The following is a 14,108-nucleotide window of genomic DNA, read 5'->3' as shown; positions in this document are numbered from 1 at the left end:
CACACACTGCTGCTTTATCAATTCCTAGCTTTTAAAGAACACAATCAATGCTACTTGGAAATCACTCCTTATCAACCAATGCTGCACTGGAAGACTTCCCCACTCAGGACAGGTGGAGTCCACCCGTTTCCAGTATTTTTCACAATGATAGGACCTTCTGGCTTGAGGGACCAGAAACAATTGTACCTCTTGCTACTTTTTTCCCTCTTGTGGCCCAGTGATCTAGCTTTTCCCTTCTTCAGAGATCTTATTCACTCTTCCTTTCCGTAGTCTCCTTTGTTGATAAGAAACAGAGATAGTGCTCAATTCATGATACTTCATTGAGTGACCAACTGAATGAATGAAGGAAGAAATAGCGTTCCAAGGTGTCTCCCGTTCATACTACTCTTACTGTGTGTCTCCACTTGCATCTATATGACTGGAGACATTCACTCAACAAAAAACACAAGCCGCACTTATGATCATATCCTCTCTGTTTTTTCCCCAATTTTTTGTGCCATGAATTATACTAGGAGGGGAGTTTACTTGATGTAGTCTGACTGAATTTTGCCAGAAAAACTATGTCTTAGTCTGTACTTATGCACTTTTTAGAAATAATAGATGGTCAGATAAGTTAAGTATTTTTTCTAAGGCACCAAAGCTGCTAAGTGGGAAAGCCCGAATTGAGAAGCAGATATTTTTACATTTTAAATGTGATTTTTTTACCTCTGTACTAGCTCAGTTATTCTGCCCATTCTTTTGCACTTTAGCCCATTCATTCGTACACTAAATATCTAATTCCAAACCTCCTCTTTACTTACTTTTTGGGCTAAAGTTTTTCTTTTGTTTTTTTGGGGTTTTTTTGTTTTTTTGTTTTAGACAGAGTGTCACTCTGTCGCCCAGGCTGCAGTGCACTGGTGAGATCTTGGCTCACTGCAACCTCTGCCTCCTGAGTTCAAGTCATTCTCCTGTCTCAGCCTCCCGTGTATCTGGGACTACAGATGCCTGCAACCACGCCCGGCTAATTTTTGTATTTTTAGTAGAGACGGAGTTTCACCATGTTGGCCAAGCTGGTCTCAAATTCCTGACCTCAGGTCATCCACCCACCTCAGCCTCCCAAAGTGCTGTGATTACAGGTTTGAGCTACCCCTCCCGGCCTGGGTTTAACTACTTTATTTTATTTTATTTTATTTTATTTTATTTTATGTTATTTATTTTATTTTATGACAGGGTCTCACTTTGCTGTCCAGGCACCAGTGCGATCTCTGTTCACTGCAACCTCGGCCTCCCAGGTTTTATTGATCCTCCCACCTCAGCCTCCTGAGTAGCTGGAACTACATACGCATACCACCACAACTGACTAATTTTTGTATTTTGTGTAGAGAAGCGGTTTCACTGTGTTGTGCAAGCTGGTCTCAAACTCCTGGTGTCAAGGGATCTGCCCATCTTGACCTCCCAAAGTGCTGGGATTACAGAAATAAGTCTGGCCTTGGGCGTACCTTTCAAGTCAACTTTGACTCATTGTCTTCCTTCAAACACCACATTCGATGTTTTGTCAAATAATTAACATTATTCTTGCACAGCTCTTTTAAATCTATCAATTACTATCCACTCATTTGGTACATATTCACTTGGGAGATGCTCTGTGCCAGACACTATAGTAGGATCAGGTAATTTAGAGAAAGTATAGACACCCTAGACCTCAAAATAAGACAACATAAATATGGATGAGGGAAGATCCACGTCCAGATTCGCCATTTTCAGCCTTTCTGTCATTTCCAGCTAAATAACTCCTTCAAAAAAAATCTCAAAATAACTAAGTAACTCTTTCAAACTATTTCAATAATAGCACTCTTCTATATGCTGGACTACTCTTAATTTCCTGGTTATAACATGATCTTACTTTTCTTTTAATTTTTGTCTTTGCCTTCTACCTAAATTTTTATTTTGTGTTACAAAGTTGATAGGTCCATTACTGGATGGTGTGGTTCAATTCTCCAATATGTCTGCTGATTTGTTTTCTCTAAGTCTACCAATTACTGAGAGAGGAGTGTTAGTGTCTGCAACTATAATTAGATTTTTCTGTTTTTACCTTGTGTATCCAAATTTGTTTATGAGTTTTGAAGCTCTGTGTTCTCATATACATTTGGGACAGTATCCCCCTGGAAAATTGACAATCATAATTATTTAGCAGCCCTCATTATTCCTGAAACATTTCTCTGCTTTCAAATCTACTTTGTCTGATTTTATGTATATATACACCACAGCTGTCTTTGATTAATGGTTGCATGAGGTATCTTTTCCCACTCTTTTCTTTCAATCTCTTGTATAACTTTTATTCTTATATATAAGTGTATTGCAGGTGGCTTTCTTTAGTGAGCATATTTATTTTTAACACATTCTGATGATCTCTAGTTTTTAATTAATGGATTTAGATTATTTACATGTAATGTTATTACAGATAAGTTTTTAGATAGGTGTATTATTTAATAATTTATTAACCTTTTTTCCCTTTGTTTTAACTCATCTATGTTCCTCTTTCTATCTTGTTTTGGTTTATTTAAATCTTGTTAGTAAGTGGTCTAGGGTTTGCCATATACATATATAACCTTTTACAATATACTGAGAATCAATTTTTCACCATTCAAATTGAATATAGAAACTTCATGAAGAGTTAGACACATTACACTTACCCTTTTATCTTATGTATGTAGTACATCTAGATACAATGACAACTGCATCAGAGAAATTTACAATTTTTGTTTTCAATCATCAAACATACCTTAATGATCTCAAGGGCAGAATAACAGTCTGTTAGGTCTACCCAGACATTTTCTATTTCTGCTTTTGTTCCTTCATTGATGATGTTCTAAGTTTCCTTCTGGTATCACTTTTCTTATCTCAAATCTTTGCTAATTCTTTTCCAGCAGTCTTGCTAGGATTGAGAATGTATTTATTTACCTTCCGATGAGAATGCATTTATTTGCCTTTATGCCTGGAAGACACTTTTGCTCCACATAGCATTCTGGGTTGATATGTCTTTTTCTTTTGGTACTTACTGAATGTTATGACATTTTTTCTGGCCCCTGTGGTTCCTGATGAGAAATCTACACTCATTCATATGGTATTTTCACTTTCATTTCCCTTTGGCTGCTTTCAAAATTGTTTTGTATTTTCTTAGTTTTCAGCAGTTTATGATATGTCTTGCTATGGGTTTCTTTGGGTTTATCGTGCTTGACATTTACTGAACTTTAAAAATCTGGTTTATATCTTTTGACAAATTTGATACATTTTCAGCCATTAATTCTTCAAAGTTTTATCCCACAAAAACCTCTTTGTCCTCTTCTTTCCAGATTACAATAATGTGAATATTGGATTTGTTATTTTTTATTTTTCCCTGAGCCTCTGTTCAGGGACAAATAAAATCTTCCTTTCTCTCTATAGTTCAGATTGTGTAGGTATTCTTGTTCTGTTTTCAAGTTCACTGACTTTTTCCTTAGTCTTCCGCATTCTGTTATTGAGATCATCCAATTAAGCTTTTTATTTCTCCTAAGAGTTTTAATACATTTTTTTAATTCTTCAGTTAAAATTGGTGTTTATATATTCCAAATATTTGCTGAGACTTCCCATTCACTTCACGAATGCTATCCCATAATTCTAGGAGCATTGTTAAAATAACTGCTTAATGTATGTGTCAGATGATTTAACACCTGTGTCCTCTCAGTATTGTCAAGGATTCTCTTTGCCATGTGAATTAAGATCTCCCTGTTTTTTCATATGCTGAATATTTTGGGGTTGTAACCTGGACTTCTTTGGATTATGTGATGAGACACTGTGTCTTGTTGAAATCTTAAGGATAATATTGCCATTTTTGTTTTCGCAGGCACACAATAGCCTTGTGTTCAAGTTCCAAGTACCAACCAGCCTTCCATGTGTTGCTGTTTCAAAGATAACTCTATTTACAAAGCCTTGACACTACTGTTCAGAGATCTCTGGAGTGTGTGCAACGCAATGGTCAGTGAGGACTGGGAAGTGTGTCATTGCTCAGTTCAGCTCTCAGGCTCTTTTTTGGTAAGTTGTTTGGGATTAGAGCCACTTATTCACAGCTGACAGGTGCGTCCACAAGCTCATGAACAACTTTATGGGTTTGCTTTCTACAGTATCTGTCCAGGCACATTCTAGTTACCTGACACATCCTAGTTTCAGTCCTCTCACCAGAAAGCCGGGGCTGTATTTACCCAAGCGGCACTTTTCACAATTGTCTCACATTCAAGCTGCAGGCAGAAACAGGGAGAAAAGAGCAATTGTATATGTCCCTTGGTTTCACAACTCCTCAAAGAAACAGAAAATTAATTACACGGTAGATCTACACTTTACTGAATGCCAGGAGGGAGCCGTCACCAGTCCTGTATTGTTGCTGCTCCTATGTCTTGAACTAAAGCAGTATCCTGCTCTCAGACACTGACTCGGGTTTGGAGACCTAAATAATAAAGCTTGGAGAATGTGGGCATCGATCCCACTACCTCTTGCATGCTAAGCAAGCGCTCTACCACTTGAGCTAATTCCCCACATCAGGGGAGCTTTATTTATCCTTAGTGGGTGGCATGGAACACAGGTGATTTCAGGGACTTCAGCGCAAAAGCAGGGCTCTACTAAGAGTAGATCTTTTCATTGATGGGCCAGGGCAACAGTGCAGTGTCTACTCATTCCCTGCAAAGAAGGAGGAGAAAAGGGAAGAAGGATAAAGTCACAAAGGGAAAACTCGTGCTACCACAATATCAAGTTTAGGGTATTCCAGGACAGAAAAAGGCATGTCCCAGCAAAGGAGGACCTGCCTAGACCTGCCCAGCTAAAGTGTCACTGATTTTTAAAAAATGATTAAATAATTTAAAATGATTAAATGATTTTGTATGAGTGTGTGTGTTGTGTGTGTGGTTATAAAGGTGGGATGGCATTATCACTTGTTCCTTGTGGCTGAGACTGTTTGGGGGTTGTGAGATGGTACAGATTTCTGGAAGGCAAAAAGCTCCTGATGTTTTCATAACTAGGCCCTTTCAGGAATGAGGCCAGCATGCTGACCACTCCCCTAGGAAACCCCAGGAGAGTGCTTCTTTCACTTACATCTGAGATATGGGTTGCCTCCTTGCTAAGGTGTGTCATGTACAAGTTACACGTCCAACTATATGTCAGAACAACAACAACAAAATTACAGAGCAGAGCCATAAAGAATAAGAGACAAGATCATATCAGAGTGTAAGAATATATAAAATATCAGAGTGTAAGAATTAAAATTGAGCTATGAAGAGAAGGAGTGGACATACGTTGGAGAAAACCGGGCTGTTTGTAGGAATTCCTGTGTAAATAAATAAACCTGTTCAATTTAAGTGGAGAGAGAGAGAGAGAGAGAGAGAGAGAGTGTGTGTGTGTGTGTGTGTGTGTGTGTGTGTGTGTGTGTGTGTGTGTGTGTGAAATACACATTGAGGGAAGCAGTGATTGAAAAGTCTGGTCACTTAGAGATATGTTGGGAGAGTGGGAGAGTTTTATGAAAACTTAAGAGAAATTGAAAAAGTCCTAGGCAAAAGGCTTAAATAATTAAAGCAACATGTTAGAGAAAAGTGTTTAGTTTTGAATGTCAGAGCTTGAACTAAGAAAACAGGAATTGGATTTAAGGGGAAAGAAGTCACAAAGATATTAAAGGATTGAGGTTTACCCTCATTTATTGTGTCAGCTCCTGAGGTGGATAGCAGGACTGTTTCTGCATCGCCTGTGCCCGTCACACTTCATGGCGCAGAATACATCCTCCTTAAACACCGTAGCATGGATGACAACAGAGGTGAGTGAAAAGGAAGAAAAAATTCTGGAGACTTTGTGTAGGAGGGATCTACAGGATTTGTCAAGACCTTGGGTGGGGAGATTTGAGGGAAAGGAGACAAAGACACTGGGAAGGCTGGAGCCTAGTATTGTAGACACAAAAGAGATTCTGAATTAATATCTGATGAATGAATCCACTCATTTATTTGTGTTTGTTATGTGAGTAAATGTTACATGAATGACCTGGTGTGGAGAAAACAGATGGCGAGACTATGTGCTAAGGTAAAGCAAGAGTTCATGGGTTTTTTATTTTATTTTTTTTTAATTTAGAAAGAAATCTGCTTTTCATATCTGGTTTTCCCATTTAAAGCTATGTGATTTGAGGAAAATTGTTTAACTCCTCTGAGCTTTAGTGTCATCTACAAAATTTGGATAATGATACTGAGGGAAGCTGAAAAGTCATATCAACCAACTTATATAAAGAATAATAAACATTCAGTTCCATTTCTAATGTTTGGTGCTGAAAAAGTCCTTGTATGTGGAATATTGTTCACCTTTAAGGAACCTGCTTTCAAGAGCTGATGAGGGACTTTTTCTTAGTGCATTTCTGTTGTCACTAGCTGTGTTGTTCATTTAATTGGCACCACAAGTCTCTTTGAACATCAAAATGAAATAAAGATTGTGGAGGAATAGAATACAAGGTGAGATTTGCACCATATAATATAGTAAACGATTTATGCCTTATTCTTTTTGCAGTTTCTTTGAATCATTTTCAGCCTTTATTCTAAGTCTCCAATTATTGTCATCTTTCTCCCAACAAGATTGTTTCTCTCCACCACGGACATTCTGGTCAGGCTCTCTGCTTAACCATCTTGACCTCCTGAACACTCTGTACTGATAACCTGATTTATGTTCAAATGATGCTCTTCCATAGCAGGGCTTCCTGCTTTGCCTAAAGGGCATTCAATTTTTCAAGCCATTTAGGGCCCTTTCCTCACCCAGGGTCTATCTGAAACCTTAGAGGGAAGGCTGTCCTTTCCAGGAAGAGAACCCTGCTAGGTTTTAACCTCAATCTGTAAATCCACTGGGGTAACTGGGATTATCTTAGATTAGCAACTGGGGTTAGCTCAGTTATCCCAGAGCTTGCTCTCTGAGAACTGGATGGTGCTGCTACTTCCCATAATGGCTGAATAAAAAGATGTATCTGCAGGCAGGAGAAAGTGCTATGGTCGTTGCTGGAAGATTCCTTCTGACCACTGGCTATCTCTCTGACCTGATGGGAGAAGGGTGACAAAAATCAGAGACTTGAAAAACAGGCCAAAAAAAAAAAAAAGGACTCAAAGGAATTTTAAAAGAATCATGCACAAATTCTTAATTAGATTCTTTTATCCAAATCCATTTTGTCTGGAAAATAATACCTTAGTATGTATCTGTATTCTTTTCCTCCATAATCTATTTTATTTCATTTTAATGTTCACAAGAAGCTGGATGCTATCTCCCAAATGAGCAAATCAGCACGACAACAGAACTGCACTAAAATCTGTCATCAGATATTGATACAGTCAAGCCCCTCATGAGTGCCTATGATACAAATTCAATGTAAGAGGCCAGTTTTCCACAGGGAGAAGGCAACCAAAGCAGTAGCTAATACTTGCTGAGCAGCTCCTATTGCCCGGATCCACCTCTAGGTGCTGAGATCCAGCCAGAGAATCCCACAGTCCTCATTTTTCATATGAAGAAACCTGTGAGGGATTGACCACCCCAGTCCTCATGTATCATCAGTTTTCCAACGAAGCCAAGTAGCCTTCTGTGCAAAAAGCTCTCCTAACCCCCAGATGCCTTGATGGTAAAAGTACTCTGATGACAGTGTTAGGAAAACATGGGCACAGGTGTTCTGGCAAGATGACTAGAAGAAGGCGAGGCTAAAGTTGTCAAGGTGACAGAGTCCCTGATTGTCCTCCTGAAAGCTGAATGTGCCACCTCATGTGTATACGTGTATGTGTGGATGCATATGTGTATGTCTGTGTGTACACACATGTGCACATGTATCTACAAATGCATGTGTGTATGCATGCATGTGTGTACACGTGTATGCACACATGTATCTGTATACATGTATTGTGTGCACAGTATGCAGGTGTACATGCATGTGTGGGTCCATGCATGTGTAGATGTATATGCACATGTATACATGCATGTACATATGCATCTACATGTATGTCTAAATGTATGTACACGTGCATGCATATGTGCACTATACATGTGTGTGCATGTATGTGTGCATGTATCATGCTTGTAGACATGTATCTACACATGCATAATGCTCGCATGTACATGTGAACACATATGTGCATTATACTTGTGTGTGCATGTACACGTGTGTGCACCCATGTGCACGTGCATCTGCGTGTATGCATGTGTGTATACATGTGTCTGCATATGCATGTCTGCAGGCACACATGCATATGTGTGTGTGTGCATGCATGCATGTGTGTCCATGTATGTGTGTGCACAGAATTTTTGCATGTTTGTGTGTAGGTATTCGTGTATATATAAATGTGCACATGTACGTTTGCATGTATGTGTTTAAACATGTATACATGTGTGTATACAGGTGTGTATTTATGCATGTGTGTATACACATGTATGATTGTGTGCATGTGTATGCACATATACATATGCATACATGTATACATTGTGCTCACGTGTGCCTACATGTATGTACATATGTATACGTCCATTATGTGTGTATGGACATATGTGTGTGCACGTGTGTGTGCATGTGTGTACGTGCATCTATGCACACATATGTTATTTATGTATGTGTGTACATGCATGTATTTGCACACATATTTGTGTGTATGCGCATGTATGTGTGTAGGCATGTGTGTGCATGTGCACACGTATGTATGGACATGTGTATTCCTGCATGCCAGTGTACATTTATGTGTGCACACATGCATGTGTAGGGGTGTATGTATGCTGTATATGTGTATGTATGTATGCATGTATGTATGTATGTACACAAAATCTGTTTGTATGTACACCTAGATCTGTATTAGTCAGGGTTCTCTAGAAGGACAGAACTAACAGGATAGATGTGTATAGGAAGGGGAGTTCATTAAGAAGTATTGACTCACACAGTCGGAAGTTGAAGTCCCACAATAGGCCGTCTGCAAGCTGAAGAGCAGGGAAGCCAGTCCAAGTCCCAAAACCTCAAAAGTAAGGAAGCCGACAGTGCAGCCTTTAGTCTGTGGCCAAAGGCTCAAGAGGCCCTGACAAACCACTGGTGTAAATCCAAGAGTCCAAAAACTGAAGAACTTGAAGTTCAATGTTTGAGGGCAGGGAGCATCCAGCATGGGAGAAAGATGAAGGCCAGAAGACTCAGCAAGTCTTCTTTTTCCAAACTCTTATGTATGTATGTATGTATACATACATGTTTTCAATATTTATACACATGGAATCATGTAGGATATTATTAGGTCTGGCTTCTTTTATATCAACTTTTCATTATGTTTTTAAATTCCATCTATGTTGTTGGGTGACCACTTGCCTGATATTGTTCATTGCAATACAGACTTCCATGTATGAACATATCACAGTGTGTATAACCATATTGCCATTGATAGCTATTATATTTGTATCTATCCTTCAGTTATTACAAATGATGCCACTCTAAACATTCCTGAATGTGTATCCTGGTACACATAAGCATGCATTTTCTATACAAAAATGGGCGGAATTGAAACCATCTTTGCAAAAATTATGACTGTGAGAAAAATCTAACATAGCTGACTATCTTGCTTCTAACTTCACAAACTGTTCTTGTTCATTCCTGGGCATAGGCCAAGCTAACTATGGAGGAATTCATAGTTTAATTTTAAAACAAAGATGATAACAGTTGCTTCCCAAAAGTAACCCCTCGCTGCTAAGGGACTGAAACTACCTTTGTAAAACTAACAAATTAGGCATAAGGTTAAAATTATGGCTCAGGAATAATGTACCTGGAAGTCACAAGATTTGTAGCCTCCTCAGTTGCTCCTATAGATAATATCACTACTGTAAAGCCTAAGATTGGTGTTTGGTGTATTTTTTAGACCCTGTATTTTGAGGGACCAGCTGATGTCACCTGGACAGGTAACCCATTAAAAAACAAACAAGCAAACAAAAAAATACTGCCAGCCTGACCAACATGGGGAAACCCCATCTCTACTAAAAATATAAAAATTAGCCAGGCATGGTGGTGTGTGCCTGTAATCCCAGCTACTCAGGAGGCCGAGGCAGGAGAATCGCTTGAACCCGGGAGGTGGAGGTTGCAGTGAGCCGAGATCGCACCATTGCACTCCAGCCTGGGTGCAATGCCGCTGCTGATCTGACAGGAGGTGGACCTTAAGAGGTAAGGCGCGTGATGGGGAACAGCTGTAAATACAGATGGAAGCTTCACTCGCTTGCCCGTCACTCACCTCCTACTGTATAGCCCAGTTCTGAATAAGCAACTAACTTGTATGTGGCCCAGGGGCTGAGGACCCCTGCTTTAAAGACTTTTTTTCTTTTTTTGAGACAGGGTCTTACTCTGTCACCCAGGCTGAAATGTAGTGGCACAATCTCAGCTCACTGCAGCCTCAACTTGCCAGAGGACTTCAGGGATCCTCCCACCTCAACCTCCTGAGTTTCTGGGACCACAAGTGTGTGCCACTACATTCGACTAATTTTTGTATTTTAGGTGAAGATGGGGTTTCACCACATTGCCTAAGCTGGTCTTGAGTTGGTCTCAAACTCCTGAGCTCAAGCAATCCACCACCTTGGCCTCCCAAAGTGCCGGGATTACAGGTGTGAGCCACCATGCCAGACCTAGAACTAATATTTTAATGAGTACCTATTAAAAGCCGAGGCACTATGATGGTCACTTTGCATTAATTACTGCATTTCATTCTTACCCCAGCTCAAGGAGGTATTGTCTTATGAACTTGTAACAGTCAAGATGGAAAGACAAAGTAGAGCACTGTAAAACAGATAAGCTGGAGAGCTGGACAGAAAACACAAAAAGGCGACCAGGCATTATTCAGGAGAAGGAATAATGGTGAATAGCCAGATAGATTCAATGTATAAGAGAAAAGGTAAATTAAGAAGAGATGGGCCGGACGCGGTGGCTCACACCTGTAATCCCAGCACTTGGAGAGGCTGAGGCGGGCAGACCACCTAAGGTCGGGTGTTTAAGACCTGGTGAAACCCTGTGTCTACTAAAAATATAAAAATTAGCCAGGCATGGTGGTACATGCCTGTGGTCCCAGCTACTCGGGAGCCTGAGGCAGAAGAATCACTCAAACTCAGGAGGTGGAGGTTGCAGTGAGTTGAGGTTGCACCACTGCACTCCAGCCTGGGTGATAGAGCAAGACTCCATCTCAAAAAAAAAAAAAAAAGTCCAGGCGCAGTGGCTCACGCCTGTAATCCCAACACTTTGGGAGGCTGAGGCAGGCGGATCTCTTGAGGTCCAGAGTTCAAGACCAGCCTGGCCAACATGGTGAAACCCCAACTCTACTAAAATAAAAAAATTAGCTGGGCTTGGTGGCATGTGTCTGTAGTCACAGCTACTTGGGAGGCTGAGGCAGCAGAACTGCTTGAACGTGGGAGGCGGAGGTTGCAGTGAGCTGACATCATGCCACTGCACTCCAGCCTGGGTAACAGAGTGAAACTCCGTCTCAAAAAGAAAAAAAAAAAAAAGAAGAAGAAGAAAAGGAAAAAAAGAGGAGATGACATGGATTGAACACCTCTTCTGTACTAAGTTAAAATCTGGTTGGATTAACAGGTATGGAACAATCACCAGAATTCTCAGAAACAAGCTGGAGCATATGAGGACAAACTGGGGGCACTAACAGTTGATTTTGGGTCTGACTCCTGTAAATCTGCAACAGTGCATGCATCAGGATCCCAAAAATCGCAAATATGCCTGCCATGGAGACACAGAAGAGGCCTTTCTCCTCTTCAGAGATCCTTGCTGGAAACATTCAGCTTAGATTTGGGCAGGAAAAATTCTAACATGGCCAAAACCTGCCATAGTATTCTTTAGCCCTCCTCTAGCCCCAGTTGTTTCCTTAAGTATCTTGGGAATTTCCACTTAAATCTTGATTATGTCCTGTCCTTCAGGTCATCTGTCTGTCCTTTATTGCATGGCCTAAAGTCTTCCTTTTTAGTGTGTAAATCACTTTGGAAGATGATTTAGAAAAATAAAAAGACTGCATGATGTCTAAAAAGAATTACAAAGGCTTTCAAATAGAATTCCAATGTATCTATACCTTCCAAAAAAAACCTCCTCAGTCTCAAATCCATTGATCACTTTCCTCTACAACTCATCAACTCCCCATACTTTATCCAACCCCAATTCACACCCTCCATGCCTCTGACTTGCTTGCCTCATCATGTTCATCCAACCAATGTTAATTGATCATACAAGTAACCTATTTGATGTCACTTTCTACTCAAATTTACCTTTCCATCTCAATATGGTTCATACACTAAACCTATGCTGTCCCCTGATCCTGCTCCTTTTCCCTGGATCTCCAATCTCTTATCTTTCTACTTGACATTAGTCCTAAACTTATATTTCTTCTTTCCCAAATCACCACATCCTTATTCCTACCAAATATTTGACCAAACTAAAGATATAACTCAATCTCTCTCTCTCATAATCAGATCTTATCACATTAGTTCAATCACTCACATGATCTAACCCCCAAAAGGAGAAATCCTAGGAAACTGCAATTTGCTGCCTCATCTTATCACAAATTCTACCTTATAAACCCCAAAAGGAGAAATCCTAGGAAACTGCAATTTGTCAAATTTTTATCTTATCAAATAAAATTCTACCTTATAAACCCCAAAAGGAGAAATCCTAGGAAACTGCAATTTGCTGCCTCATCTTATCACAAATTCTACCTTATAAACGAACTGCTTCCACAGAATATCTGTTTCCATACAAAGGCTACTTATATGGTTGCAGATACAATACAGGATGCCCAGTTACATTTAAATTTCGGATAAACAATGAACCATTTTTAGTGTAAAATGTCCCTATAAAAACTCTAAAACTTTGTTTTAATCTATTGTTTATCTAAAATTCAAATGTAACTGGGTTTCCTGTACTATTTTCTTTCTAAATTTGCCAACTCTAGATACATACACTCTCCATAGGACCAATCTACTTTCCAGTGGATAATCTCAGAAAAAAGTTTCAGACCTACTGGCTTCTAGGAAACAAGATACTGAAATGCACCTTTCCAGGTACGGCGGTTCACAATTTCCCATTTGCTCAACTCTAGTCACAATAGTCTTTCCCTACCCTTCATCTCTATCCTCAAAGCCAGATCCTCTTCTGAGCCACAAGTATGTTACCCAAGCTTGGTCTTGAACTCCTGGGCTCAAGTGATTTCCCCCACCTATGTCAACCAAGTAGCTGGGGCTACAGGCATGTGCCACAATGCCTGGTCAAAAACCTCTTCACTCAAACTCTCCTCCCTTGGTTGTCATAATCCACTTTTGTTTTCCTCATAATTTGCTGGCTGCTCCTTCTTATTCTTTATCTCCATACTTAAAACTAAAAATAATCTTTCTAAAGATTTTAAGTTTGGGGATAATTGTGCTATTTCCACAGCTTGAAATTCCAAGAATTGCTTCCTATTTCATATAAGATAAATTCCACTAACTGAAATCACATTCAAATGTCTCTGTACTTATTTTCCATCTTTCATTTCAGGTTCATCTTCAGCCAACTCCCTGCTTCTATTCCTTCGAGTCTCACCTTACGTCTCATATCCTACAGAGTCTTTTCTGACTCTCAAAGTTCTTACAAAGTGATTCACTTCTATGCCCCCAGATTACCTTATATAACTTCTACCTCTACCACACCACTTAAAACCCTTGCCGTCTCCATACCAGACTGTGAGCCATTAAAGGAATGGTACTGAGTCTCACTGGCCTTTAAATCTTTAAATTCCTAATACACAGCATAGTGTCCTGTTTGTTTGTTTGTTTGTTTGTTTTTTTAGACAGAGTTTCACTCTTGTTGCCCAGGCTGGAGTGCAGTAGCGCAATCTTGGCTCACCATAACCTTCACCTCCCAGGTTCTGGCGATTGTCCTGTCTCAGCTCCCGAGTAGCTGGGATTACAGGCATGCGCCACCACGCCCGGCTAATTTTGTATTTTTAGTAGAGACGGGGTTTCACCATGTTGGTCAGGCTGGTCTCAAACTCCCGACCTCAGGTGATCCACCCCCCTCAGCCTTCCAAAGTGCTGGGATTACAGGCGTGAGCCACCGCGCCCGG

General features: G+C 40.0%; 1 non-coding gene across 1 annotated transcript; it reads right to left on the bottom strand.

Moving 5' to 3' along the window:
* Positions 1–4,474: 4,474 nt before the first annotated feature.
* Positions 4,475–4,547, bottom strand: TRNAA-AGC. The gene has a single exon. It is a non-coding gene; the product is annotated as a tRNA-Ala (tRNA).
* Between the last annotated feature and the right edge of the window lie 9,561 nt (positions 4,548–14,108).

This window comes from Papio anubis, chromosome 6, assembly GCF_008728515.1.
Source record: "Papio anubis isolate 15944 chromosome 6, Panubis1.0, whole genome shotgun sequence".
NCBI lineage: Eukaryota > Metazoa > Chordata > Mammalia > Primates > Cercopithecidae > Papio > Papio anubis.
Note: the sequence above shows the minus strand (reverse complement) of the source record. Positions and strands in the feature narration are given on the sequence as shown.